General features: G+C 45.9%; 1 protein-coding gene across 1 annotated transcript in view; it reads right to left on the bottom strand.

The window, feature by feature from the left end:
- The window catches only part of HHIP (hedgehog interacting protein), a 183,155-nt gene that overhangs the window by 40,727 nt on the left and 127,950 nt on the right, over positions 1-14,478 (bottom strand). The window lies entirely within an intron of this gene.

Genomic DNA, 14,478 nt, shown 5'->3' with positions numbered 1-14,478 from the left:
TGTCACCCCAATCGCACTTGCTTCCTCACAGCTCCCAAGTCTCCAGCTGCCCGTCTAAGTATGGGCTAACACAGATGGTTGAGTCTGCAGAGCTGTTTACTCATACTATAGCCTGTGAATCAGAGGTCTGCTCCAGAGCTTCTGTGAATCCAGATGAGGAAATCTGCACTGATGCCCAGAATCTTTGTGAGTCAGATCCAGGCCCAGATGAAGAAGGTTCTGAGCATAATGTAGACCCTCATTCCCAAACTGTAACTCTTGTTGGTGGAGACAATGAGGAAGATGATTATGAGACTGAGATACCTGATTGGAACGAAAAGTTTACTTTACGGTCAGGGCAGGAAGGGGTTGGCTCTGAGGACAACGGGTGTGAGAACACACAGGATGATGATGACGAGGTTGGAGACCCCACTTACTGTCAACCCACAGTTTGCCAGTCCATGAGGTCAGCAGAGGAGGTTGAGGAGGACGCTAGTGACGAGTCTGACGACGAGGTTAGGTTGCACCTTCCTGGACAGAGACGGAGTACTGGAAGCATGTCAACAACTGCATCCTCAACCCCAACTGTGCCTCTGAGCAGAAGTCGTGGTGGCTCTTCAGGTTGCACGGGCTCTAAGCCTTGCATAGCCTGGGCATTTTTTGAGATTGCAAAGGATGACCCAACTCATGTTGTCTGTATGACTTGTCACCAAAATCTCAGTAGAGGCCAAAAAATGACTAGTTTTAGTACTTCATGCATGAACCGTCACATGGATATGAGGCATAAGCTGCAGTGGGAAGCTTACTGTGCTACAGTGCAGCCTAGTGGGCCGGGCCAACCGTCTGCCCCATCAAGTGCATCTGCGGCCTCTTCATCCTCTGTGACTGTGGAGAGAGCAGTCACACATGATTTTGGATGCAGACCTTCCACCTCTTTACCCGCAACAGCCAGTGTGATTGGCAGGTCGTCAGGACATTTGCAAGTGGAAACACCTGCTGGTGTTGAGCGCTCTCTGACATCGAGACCACATTTTGATCAAGGCAACATAACATCTCCATCTGCACCTTCCTCATAGACCAGCAGTTTGCCAGGGACACCCTACTCAAACCCGTCTAAGCACGGCAGCCAGCCCTCAGTCCCTCAGATGTGGACAAGTAAAAGACCATTTCCTCCTAGCCATGACAAAGCTAAGAGGTTAAATTTCATGATCTGCAAGCTGTTGGCTACAGAAATGCTGCCTTTGCGCCTGGTGGACACAGAGGATTTTCGAGACCTTATGTCCATCGCAGTGCCAGAGTAACAGATGCCCAGTCGCCACTACTTCTCAAAGAAAGCTGTGCCTGCACTACACCAGCATGTCGCACACATCACCGCTTCCTTGAGAAACTCTGTGTGTGACAGGGTGCATTTCACCACAGACACTTGGACGGGTAGACATGAACAGGGGCGTTACTTGTCGGTGACTGGGTACTGGGTAACTATGGTAACATCAGGAGAAGGGGCTGCTGTCCAAGTCTTGCCATCCCCACGAGTTGCTCGTCGATCCTCTGTATCTAGAGGTTCCTCCACTGCTTCTGCCTCCTCAACCTCTTCTCGGTCCTCCACCTGCACCCAAAGCCTGTCTGGTAATGCCACCCGCATTCTAACTGCGCAGAATGAATCCTGCACACCTCCTTACTAAGCTGTCACCTGGGCTCAACTGCATCAGGCGGTGTTTACATTGAAATGTCTAGGAAATGTGAGTCACACAGCTGAGGAGTTGTGGTCAGCTCTGGAGACCGAGTTCCATCAATGGTTGTCTCCACTCAACCTCCAGCCAGGGAAGGCCGTGTGCGACAATGCTGCAAACCTGGGTGCAGACGTTCGCCGGGGCAATGTCACACACGTGCCTTGTATGGCTCACGTTTTGAACCTGGTTGTCCAGCAATTTTTATCCAACTATCCCGGACTAGATGGGCTTCTGCAGAGGGCACGGTCGCTGTGCGCTCACCTCCGCCATTCGCATCCCGCAGCTCAACAGCTTACATCATGGTGTTCGTCGAACGTTCAACGAACATTCGTCGAACACACCCCAATTCGATGAACCGAACCGAACTCGAACACTAGGGGGGTGGCTCAACACTAGTCAAGAGGGACCCCAGAAGATGATAAGAAACATTCAATATGCATCAAATAATCTCAATGCGAATTGAATTCCTAGTACAAATTTGAACAAACCAGCGAATTTGAATTTAGGCAGATTCGCTCATCACTATCATTCAGACAGTTATTTATTTTCTCCGTTCTTCTCATGCAGATGACACTATTGTCGGCAGCACATCCTCTGTTTACATGAGACGATATGCAGCCAACTGCCAACAAACAATGATTGATATGTCTGCATTCAAAAGTCCTCAACAAGTTCAAAAACTTTGTTTTAGGGTTTGAATTCTTGTAAAATGACCCTATTACTTACAGCATTCTCACACAAGAAATAACTCTGCCTTATTAAGAGTCCATTTTTACCAAAGAATACACAGTGTGTACGGAAAGTATTCAGACCCCTTTAAATTTTTCCCTTTGTTTCATTGCAGCCATTTAGTGAATTCAAAAAAGTTATTTATTTTTATCATTAATGTACACTCTGTACTCAATCTGGACTGAAAAAAAAAACAGAAATGTAGTAATTTTTGCAAATTTATTAAAAAGAAAAACTGAAATATCACATGGTCATAAGTATTCAGACCCTTTGCTCACTACTGAGTAGAAGCACCCTATTGAGCTAATAAAGCCATGAGTCTTCTTGGGAATGATGCAACAAGTTTATCACACCTTATTCGGGGATCCTCTGCCACTCTTCCTTGCAGATCCTCTCCAGTTCCGTCAGGTTGGATGGTGAATGTTGGTGGACAGCCATTTTCAGGTCTCTCCAGAGATGATCAATTGGGTTTAGGTCAGGGCTCTGGCTGGGCCAGTCAAGAATGGTCACAGAGTTGTTCTGAAGCCTCTCCTTTGTTATTTTAGTTGTGTGCTTAGGGTCATTGTCTAGTTCATTGTTCCCCAACTCTGGTCCGCAAGAGCCACCAACAGGTCTTGTTTTCAGGATTTTCTTAGTAGTGCACAGGTGATAATTGCATCACCTGGACAGGCAAGCATTCAGTCACCTGTGCAATACTAAGGAAATCCTGAAAACATGACCTGCTGGTGGCTCTTGAGGACCAGAGTTGGGGAACACTGGTCTAGTTGGAAGGTTAACCTATGGCCAAGTCTTAGATCCAGAGCACTCTGTAAGAGGTTTTCATCCAGGATATCTCTGTACTTGGCCGCATTCATGTTTCCTTCAATGACAACCAGTCGTCCGGTCCCTGCAGCTGAAAAACAACCCCCATAGCATGGTGCTGCCACCACGTTTCACTGTTGGGACTGCATTGGGCATTTGATTAGCAGTGCCTGTTTTTCTCCACACATACCACTTAGAATTATCACCAAAAACGTCTATCTTCATCTCATCGGACCAGAGAATCATATTTCTCATAGTCTGGGAGTCCTTCATGTGTTTTTTAGCAAACTATATGAGGGCTTTCATATGTCTTGCACTGAGGAGAGGCTTCTGCTGGGCCACTCTGCCATAAAGGCCTGACTGGTGAAGGGCTGCAGTGACAGTTGACTTTGTGGAACTTTCTCCCATCTCCCTACGGCATCTCTGGAGCTCAGCCACAGTGATCTTGGGGTTCTCCTTTACCTCTCTCACCAAGGCTCTTCTCCCACAATTGCTCAGTTTGGCTGGACGGCCAGGTCTAGGAAGACTTCTGGTGGTCTCAAACGTCTTCCATTTAAGGATTATGGAGACCACTGTGCTCTTAGGAACATTGAGTACTGCAGAAATTCTGTTGTAACCTTGGCCAGATCTGTGCCTTGCCACAATTCTGTCTCTTAGCTTCTTGGCCAGTTTCTTTGACCTCATGATTCTCATTTGGTCTGACATGCACTGTGAGCTGTGAGGTCTTACATAGACAGTTGTGTGCCTTTCCAAATCAAGGCCTACCAGTTTAATTAAACATAGCTGGCCTCCAATGAAGGAGTAGAACCATCTCAATGAGGATCACAAGGAAATAGACAGCATGTGACTTAAATATGAGTGTCTGAGCAAAGGGTCTGAATACTTTTGACCGTGTGATATTTCAGTTTTTCTTTTTTATTAAATGTGCAAAAATTTCTACATTTCTGTTTTTTTTAGTCAACATGGGATGCAGAGTGTACATTAATGTGAAAAAAATTAACTTTTTTGAATTTACCAAATGGCTGCAATGAAACAAAGAGTGAAAAATTTATAGGGGTCTGAATACTTTCTGTACCCACTGTATTTAATTGTTTATAAATTAATAAATTGGAGATCTAATTCAAACACAGAAGTTTTAATTTCTTTAAAAAAATAATCTATTTACCTAAAAGATTACAATGCGACTAGGATATCTACAAGTTTAGGCTGGGGCTAGATGACGATGTGTTTTGTGATAACAACTTGAGTGAACAAAAATATCTGTGCCAGTTATTGTCTTGTGAATATTTTAAACTGTGATTCAGCTGCAAAAAAATGACCAAGTTGCAGGCAAGTTACACGCAAGTCACAGTTGCAAGTGACTTGCATCAAGGTCTGTGGCAAGTGAGTCACGTGCAACTTCCAACCAGCAACAGAAAAGCTGCCAAATATCCAACACATTTGGAAATATTTGCCACTCTGAAATAGGAAATCATTCGATGTAATATCACAATACAACCCTACAATTTCAGCGTTGGGTGACACATTTTTCCCATGTAGCCCAAGTCTTAAAGGGAAGGTGCCGTGATTTTAATTTTTGTATTAATAATTATTGATTATACAATCAATTATTTTTAATACAAAATTAAATTAACTACTTTAATAGTTTTTTATTTATTGACATTTGTGTGTGCCACTGGGGGCTGCCATTTTGACTAGTGGGGGTGTGTGTGTCTGGGAAGGACACTTGCACTCCTCACTTACGGCACACATGGACATAGGAGCCAACAGTCGGACCCGACCGCATCTCTTACATTGAGGCTGCTCCTCCTGCCTCTCAGCTGTGACCTGGACACGCCCACTGGGCTGCTACGTCACAGCTGTGAGAGGAGCTGTGAGAGGAGATCGCGGCCATTTTGTTTGCTGTGGGCTGCGAGGACAGAAGATGTTGAGGAGAAGCTGCTGGGAGCGAGGGTTTGGGGTAAGTATCTGCAGCATTAGCAGTGATCACAGCCTGTACTTATTACAGTACAGGCTGCGATCACTGCCGACCTGCCCTGTGTTGCTGAAAGCTTCCTCCCTCAGTCCAGGGGCAGGAAATCCCCCAGCAGCAGCAGTGTGTCTCCCTGTACATGGAGCGTTATGTGTGCAGCACTGATCTGTGGCAACACTTCATCACCCCACACAGTGACTGTCCCTGTAGATTGCAGCCTGGAGTCTGAAGCCCCATGATTCTAAAAATAGAGCGATTCTCTGCAGCAGGGGATCCCTCCTGGTTACAAGGGGCGGCACCCAGGCTGGCCTGTAATGGTTAACCCTTCCCTGCCTGCAGCTGTGCATGGTGCAGGGGGATCAGTGTGCAGGCAGGCAGCAGCCTGGGGGCTTCACCTATGGATCAGGTGGGAGGTCTGCTGTTATGGCTGGCAATCAGGCAACACAGCGTGCAGTAATCAGCGCACATACAGAGATCTGGCAATTACCAAAAACAATAGGACGAGCTCTGAGACGTGGAATCTCTGTAGACTGCAGTACCTGATCTATCCTCACACAACTATAAGCAGCAGTGGATTGCGCCTAACAACTACCTATGCAACTCGGCACTGCCTGAGGAGCTGACTAGCCTGAAGATAGAAATACAAGCCTGACTTACCTCAGAGAAATACCCCAAAGGAATAGGCAGCCCCCCACATATAATGACTGTTAGCAAGATGAAAAGACAAACGTAGGAATGAAATAGATTCAGCAAAGTGAGGCCCGATATTCTAGACAGAGCGAGGATAGCAAAGAGAACTATGCAGTCTACAAAAAACCCTGAAACGAAAACCACGCAAAGGGGCAAAAAGACCCACCGTGCCGAACTAACAGCACGGCGGTGCACCCCTCTGCTTCTCAGAGCTTCCAGCAAAAGACAATAGCAAGCTGGACAGAAAAAAACAGAAAACAAACTAGAAGCACTTATCTAGCAGAGCAGCAGGCCCAAGGAAAGATGCAGTAGCTCAGATCCAACACTGGAACATTGACAAGGAGCAAGGAAGACAGACTCAGGTGGAGCTAAATAGCAAGGCAGCCAACGAGCTCACCAAAACACCTGAGGGAGGAAGCCCAGAGACTGCAATACCACTTGTGACCACAGAAGTGAACTCAGCCACAGAATTCACAACAGTACCCCCCCCTTGAGGAGGGGTCACCGAACCCTCACCAGAACCCCCAGGCCGACCAGGATGAGCCACATGAAAGGCACGAACAAGATCTGGGGCATGGACATCAGAGGCAAAAACCCAGGAATTATCTTCCTGAGCATAACCCTTCCATTTGACCAGATACTGGAGTTTCCGTCTAGAGACACGAGAATCCAAAATCTTCTCCACAATATACTCCAATTCCCCCTCCACCAAAACAGGGGCAGGAGGCTCCACAGATGGAACCATAGGTGCCACGTATCTCCTCAACAATGACCTATGGAATACATTATGTATGGAAAAGGAGTCTGGGAGGGTCAGACGAAAAGACACCGGATTGAGAATCTCAGAAATCCTATACGGACCAATAAAACGAGGTTTAAATTTAGGAGAGGAAACCTTCATAGGAATATGACGAGAAGATAACCAAACCAAATCCCCAACACGAAGTCGGGGTCCCACACGGCGTCTGCGATTAGCGAAAAGCTGAGCCTTCTCCTGGGACAAGGTCAAATTGTCCACTACCTGAGTCCAGATCTGCTGCAACCTGTCCACCACAGAATCCACACCAGGACAGTCCGAAGACTCAACCTGTCCTGAAGAGAAACGAGGATGGAACCCAGAATTGCAGAAAAATGGAGAGACCAAGGTAGCCGAGCTGGCCCGATTATTAAGGGCGAACTCAGCCAACGGCAAAAATGACACCCAATCATCCTGGTCAGCGGAAACAAAACATCTCAGATATGTTTCCAAGGTCTGATTGGTTCGTTCGGTCTGGCCATTAGTCTGAGGATGGAAGGCCGAGGAGAAAGATAGGTCAATGCCCATCCTACCACAAAAGGCTCGCCAGAACCTCGAGACAAACTGGGAACCTCTGTCAGAAACAATATTCTCAGGAATGCCATGTAAACGAACCACATGCTGGAAGAACAAAGGCACCAAATCAGAGGAGGAAGGCAATTTAACCAAGGGCACCAGATGGACCATTTTAGAAAAGCGATCACAGACCACCCAAATGACCGACATTTTTTGAGAAACGGGAAGGTCAGAAATGAAATCCATCGAAATATGTGTCCAAGGCCTCTTCGGGACCGGCAAGGGCAAAAGCAACCCACTGGCACGTGAACAGCAGGGCTTAGCCCTAGCACAAATTCCACAGGACTGCACAAAAGCACGCACATCCCGTGACAGAGATGGCCACCAGAAGGATCTAGCAACCAACTCCCTGGTACCAAAGATTCCTGGATGACCGGCCAGCACCGAACAATGAAGTTCAGAGATAACTTTACTAGTCCACCTATCAGGGACGAACAGTTTCTCGGCCGGACAACGATCAGGTTTATTAGCCTGAAATTTCTGCAACACTCTCCGCAAATCAGGGGAGATGGCAGACACAATGACTCCTTCCTTGAGGATACTCGCCGGCTCAGATAACCCCGGAGAGTCGGGCACAAAACTCCTAGACAGAGCATCCGCCTTCACATTTTTAGAGCCCGGAAGGTATGAAATCACAAAATCAAAACGAGCAAAAAATAACGACCAACGGGCCTGTCTAGGATTCAAGCGCTTGGCAGACTCGAGATAAGTCAAGTTCTTATGATCAGTCAATACCACCACGCGATGCTTAGCACCCTCAAGCCAATGACGCCACTCCTCGAATGCCCACTTCATGGCCAGCAACTCTCGGTTGCCCACATCATAATTACGCTCAGCAGCAGAAAATTTCCTGGAAAAGAAAGCACATGGTTTGAACACTGAGCAACCAGAACCTCTCTGTGACAAAACCGCCCCTGCACCAATCTCAGAAGCATCAACCTCGACCTGGAACGGAAAAGAAACATCAGGTTGACACAACACAGGGGCACAGCAAAAACGACGCTTCAACTCCTGAAAAGCTTCCACGGCAGCAGAAGACCAATTAACCAAATCAGCACCCTTCTTGGTCAAATCGGTCAATGGTCTGGCAATGCTAGAAAAATTACAGATGAAGCGACGATAAAAATTAGCAAAGCCCAGGAATTTCTGCAGACTTTTTAGAGATGTCGGCTGAGTCCAATCCTGGATGGCCTGAACCTTAACCGGATCCATCTCGATAGTAGAAGGGGAAAAGATGAACCCCAAAAATGAAACTTTCTGCACACCGAAGAGACACTTTGATCCCTTCACGAACAATGAATTAGCACGCAGTACCTGGAAAACCATTCTGACTTGCTTCACATGAGACTCCCAATCATCTGAGAAGATCAAAATGTCATCCAAGTAAACAATCAAGAATTTATCCAGATACTCACGGAAAATGTCATGCATAAAAGACTGAAAAACAGATGGAGCATTGGCAAGTCCGAACGGCATCACCAGATACTCAAAATGACCCTCGGGCGTATTAAATGCCGTTTTCCATTCATCTCCCTGCCTGATTCTCACCAGATTATACGCACCACGAAGATCAATCTTAGTAAACCAACTAGCCCCCTTAATCCGAGCAAACAAGTCAGAAATCAATGGCAAGGGATACTGAAACTTAACAGTGATCTTATTAAGAAGGCGGTAATCAATACACGGTCTTAGCGAACCATCCTTCTTGGCTACAAAAAAGAACCCTGCTCCCAATGGTGACGACGATGGGCGAATATGTCCCTTCTCCAGGGACTCCTTCACATAACTGCGCATAGCGGTGTGTTCAGGTACGGACAAATTAAATAAACGACCCTTAGGGAATTTACTACCAGGAATCAAATCGATAGCACAATCACAATTCCTATGCGGAGGTAGGGCATCAGACTTGGACTCTTCAAATACATCCTGAAAGTCCGACAAGAACTCTGGGATGTCAGAAGGAATGGATGACGAAATAGACAAAAATGGAACATCACCATGTACTCCCTGACAACCCCAGCTGGTTACCGACATAGAGTTCCAATCCAATACTGGATTATGGGTTTGTAGCCATGGCAACCCCAACACGACCACATCATGCAAATTATGCAGTACCAGAAAGCGAATAACTTCCTGATGTGCAGGAGCCATGCACATGGTCAGCTGGGCCCAGTACTGAGGCTTATTCTTGGCCAAAGGTGTAGCATCAATTCCTCTCAACGGAATAGGACACCGCAAAGGCTCCAAGAAAAATCCACAACGTTTAGCATAATCCAAATCCATCAGATTCAGGGCAGCGCCTGAATCCACAAACGCCATGACAGAATACGATGACAAAGAGCACATTAAGGTAATGGACAAAAGGAATTTGGACTGTACAGTACCAATAACGGCAGAGCTATCGAACCGCCTAGTGCGTTTAGGACAATTAGAAATAGCATGAGTAGAATCACCACAATAGAAACACAGTCTGTTCAGACGTCTGTGTTCTTGCCGTTCTACTTTAGTCATAGTCCTGTCGCACTGCATAGGCTCAGGTTTACTCTCAGGCAGTACCGCCAGATGGTGCACAGATTTACGCTCGCGCAAGCGACGACCGATCTGAATGGCCAAGGACATAGACTCATTCAAACCAGCAGGCATAGGAAATCCCACCATTACATCCTTAAGAGCTTCAGAGAGACCCTTTCTGAACAAAGCCGCTAGTGCAGATTCATTCCACAGAGTGAGTACTGACCATTTCCTAAATTTCTGACAATATACTTCTACATCATCCTGACCCTGGCATAAAGCCAGCAGATTTTTCTCAGCCTGATCCACTGAATTAGGCTCATCGTAAAGCAATCCGAGCGCCAGGAAAAATGTATCAACATTACTCAATGCAGAATCTCCTGGTGCAAGAGAAAACGCCCAGTCCTGTGGGTCGCCGCGCAAAAAAGAAATAATAATCAAAACCTGTTGAATAGGATTACCAGAAGAATGAGGTTTCAAGGCCAAAAATAGCTTACAATTATTTCTGAAGCTCAGGAACTTAGTTCTGTCACCAAAAAACAAATCAGGAATCGGAATTCTTGGTTCTAGCATCGATTTCTGATCAATAGTATCTTGAATCTTTTGTACATTTACAACGAGATTATCCATTGAGGAGCACAGAGCCTGAATATCCATGTCCACAGCTGTGTCCTGAAGCACTCTAATGTCTAGGGGAAAAAAAAGACTGAAGACAGAGCTAAGAAAAAAAAATGATGTCAGGATTTCTTTTTTCCCTCTATTGGGAATCATTGGTGTGGCTCCTTGTACTGTTATGGCTGGCAATCAGGCAACACAGCGTGCAGTAATCAGCGCACATACAGAGATCTGGCAATTACCAAAAACAATAGGACGAGCTCTGAGACGTGGAATCTCTGTAGACTGCAGTACCTGATCTATCCTCACACAACTATAAGCAGCAGTGGATTGCGCCTAACAACTACCTATGCAACTCGGCACTGCCTGAGGAGCTGACTAGCCTGAAGATAGAAATACAAGCCTGACTTACCTCAGAGAAATACCCCAAAGGAATAGGCAGCCCCCCACATATAATGACTGTTAGCAAGATGAAAAGACAAACGTAGGAATGAAATAGATTCAGCAAAGTGAGGCCCGATATTCTAGACAGAGCGAGGATAGCAAAGAGAACTATGCAGTCTACAAAAAACCCTAAAACGAAAACCACGCAAAGGGGCAAAAAGACCCACCGTGCCGAACTAACAGCACGGCGGTGCACCCCTCTGCTTCTCAGAGCTTCCAGCAAAAGACAATAGCAAGCTGGACAGAAAAAAACAGAAAACAAACTAGAAGCACTTATCTAGCAGAGCAGCAGGCCCAAGGAAAGATGCAGTAGCTCAGATCCAACACTGGAACATTGACAAGGAGCAAGGAAGACAGACTCAGGTGGAGCTAAATAGCAAGGCAGCCAACGAGCTCACCAAAACACCTGAGGGAGGAAGCCCAGAGACTGCAATACCACTTGTGACCACAGAAGTGAACTCAGCCACAGAATTCACAACAGTCTGCACAGTGTAAAGAGGTGGGCTATGGTTGGCACAGTAATAGTGTTCTAACATTTGGGCTATGGTTGGCACAAGGAAGCAGACCCAGGGGGTGATGACACTCAGCAAGCTCTAGCTGCTGTGTCACTACAAGTCCCAGCATGCCAGGACTGAGCTCCTAAGTGTTGTAGTCCTGCAGCTCCTCAGGTCTCCTGCCTGATCGTCCTACTATACAGTGCAGAGCAGAGGGCAGGTGGTCTGAGACTAGTGATCCAGGGAGCAGAAGAGGAAAGACTGAGACTGGGCCCTGACACCCACCCTAAGCTCACTGACCCACCCCATGCCCCCTGACACCCATCTCCTGCTCCCTGAAACCCACCTCAATCTCACCGACACCCCAAGCCTGCTGTCTTTCAGGACAAGCTGTGAGGATCGTCACCAGGGGCGTACATACAAATCATAGGGCGACATAGCATAAGGTCTAATTGCCCCCCCCCCCAAAAAAAAAAAAAATAATAATAATTGTGGGGGTCACAGAAGGGCATAGCTCACAACTTTCCTGCCTTTACATAATAAATATACCGCCATATATATTTATTACATAATACTGCCATATAGGTCATACATAATGCCGCCAGATATATCTATTACATAATACTGTAATATGGACGGAACGTAATGTTGCCATATATATATTTTTTGCATACTGCTGCCATATAGATCAAACATGATGCCACCATATAATGTATATTTTTTACATAATGCTGCCATATAGACCACACTTGATGCCGCTAATTATTATGTGTGACCTGTATGATGGCATTATGTGTGATCTATATGACAGTATTATATGTAATATGTATGGTTGTATTATGTTTGATCAGTATGGTGCAATAATATAAGAACTATATGACGGGATTATATGAGAACTGTATTGTGGGATTATGTGTGATCTATCTATGTGGCAGTATTATGTGAGAATTATATGGTGGTTTTATGTGTGATCTACATGGCGGTATTATGTGTGATCTGTATGTCAGTATTATATTCAGAAAGCGGACCCATTCTAAGGTGGTTCTGGCTGAGCACCTGCACGCGGGTCTGGGGTAATAGAGGGGACAGCATGACCTCCAGTTAGGTGTAGTCAGGGGAAGGCTGGTGAGGCAGCTGAAGAGAGGGGTCTCATTTTTATTGTTACTATATGGCTACATTTCCTTCCCAGCGTCACCCCGACTGTGCCTGTCGCCTCGCTTTCACACATCGCCAGGACAGGATCTGAGGAGGGGAATGGGGTCTGCATGCAAAGTCTGGATCAGAACAGGCCATCAATCCTCAGAAATGTTTCCTGGATTTCTGTGGAGCAGACGGTCCATCCAGGTGTGTATAAGACAGCGCTCTATGTATAATCCCTGGCTGCTCTGCGCACCAAACAGGGGGCCCCTATAGACCAGCACACTGCTCTCCTGAAATACTCTGTGCTGCTGTCACCCTGCTCCCTCCACCACATATCTCCCAGAATCCTTGCTGCCTGCCATGGTGACTGTCTACTTGTCAGTATAAGGCTGCTTTCACACTAGCGTCGGTACGGGCCTTTCACAGTGCGTCGTACTGACGCATGCTGTGAAAGAAATGCCCGACGTGGGCAGCGGAAGCAGTCTTGCGACGCTTCCGTTGCCCCATTGTAAGGTCTGGGCATGAGGGGGCGGAGTTTCGGCCGTGCATGCGCGGTCGAAAATGGTGGACTCGACGCACAAACGTTACATGCGTCGGTAATGTTAGTCTATGGGGAAAAACGCATCCTGCAGACAACTTTGCAGGATGCGTTTTTTCTCCTGAATGACGCATTGCACCGTACAGCCAAAATCGCTAGTGTGAAAGTAGCCTAAGGTTTGCCGTCCACGCTCAGTATTTGGTCAGTATTTTACCTCAGTATTTGTAAGCCAAATCCAGGAGTGGGTGATAAATGCAGAAGTGGTGCATATGTTTCTATTATACTTTTCCTCTATTTGTTCCACTCCTGGTTTTGGCTTACAAATACTGAGGTAAAATACTGACCAAATACTGATAGTGTGACGGCAGCCTTACTCTGCAGTCACCAACAAAATGGCTGCTCACTGGGTCCCTGAATCTCATCCTCTCTAATCCCTTAGCAAACACCCAGAAGGGGAGGAGACATCACACAGGTCAGCAGACTCCGCCCATAATTACTGCAGTGCTGTAATGTGAGCTATTTGTACACTAGGTTTTTCTGAAATTTCAGCAGCTGCTCCCCCTAGTGTTGAAAAGTGGAAATTCCAAAACTTTTCAAATTATTTTTCATATTTTACTAAATTATAAACAAATGATAATATTTTTTAAGAAAATGTAATCATTAATTCTTTACATTTTTACAATTTCTGAAAAAATTTTTTTTTTTATGGCACCTTCCCTTTAAACTTACAATTTATAAGGTAATTGCTGTCACAGAAATTCCCTAAAGGGTTATGTGACCTTAACAGATGCAGAACTTACTCATTCATGCCTTCTGTGTCCTTTAGAAATCTAAGGCTATGTTCACACTCTGCAGATTCCACTGCGGATTTTTCCGCAGCAGAATTGCAAAATCCGCAGTGAAAACCCATCGCGGTTTTTACTGCGGATTTATCGCGGTTTTTACTGCGTTTTCTTCTGCGGATTTTCATCTGCAGTTTTCTATTGGAGCAGGTGAAAATCCGCAGAAAAGAAGTGACATGCTGCGGAATGTAATCCGCAGCGTTTCCGCGCGGATTTTTCTGCAGCATGTGCACAGCGTTTTTTGTTTCCCATAGGTTTACATTGAAATGTAAACTCATGGGAAACTGCTGCGGATCCGCAGCGGTCAAATCCGCTGCGGATCCGCAGCAAAATCCGCAAAGTGTGAATATAGCCTAAAGCACCACTTCAGAAATGAAGATAGTCCAACTTGGCTAGAATGGAACCTGAATAAACTATAATGTGGTTTCCTTTGGATTCCAGGGTCCAATTGTCACATGATTTATGATGTTTTGCATTTGGTGGGTTTAGATAGAGGAATGGATCATGTGATCAAAATATGAAATGTCACAGACAAAGGGAGAACCTAGCAGGCTTATGGTAAAGTGACCCCTTATTACAGTGGCATTGCTGAGAATGCGCTCTGTTATTTTTTGTTATCTA

Source organism: Ranitomeya imitator, chromosome 1 (assembly GCF_032444005.1).
Source record: "Ranitomeya imitator isolate aRanImi1 chromosome 1, aRanImi1.pri, whole genome shotgun sequence".
Taxonomy (NCBI): Eukaryota; Metazoa; Chordata; class Amphibia; order Anura; family Dendrobatidae; genus Ranitomeya; species Ranitomeya imitator.
The sequence above is the reverse complement of the archived record's forward strand: the minus strand, read 5'-3'. Positions and strand labels throughout refer to the sequence as shown.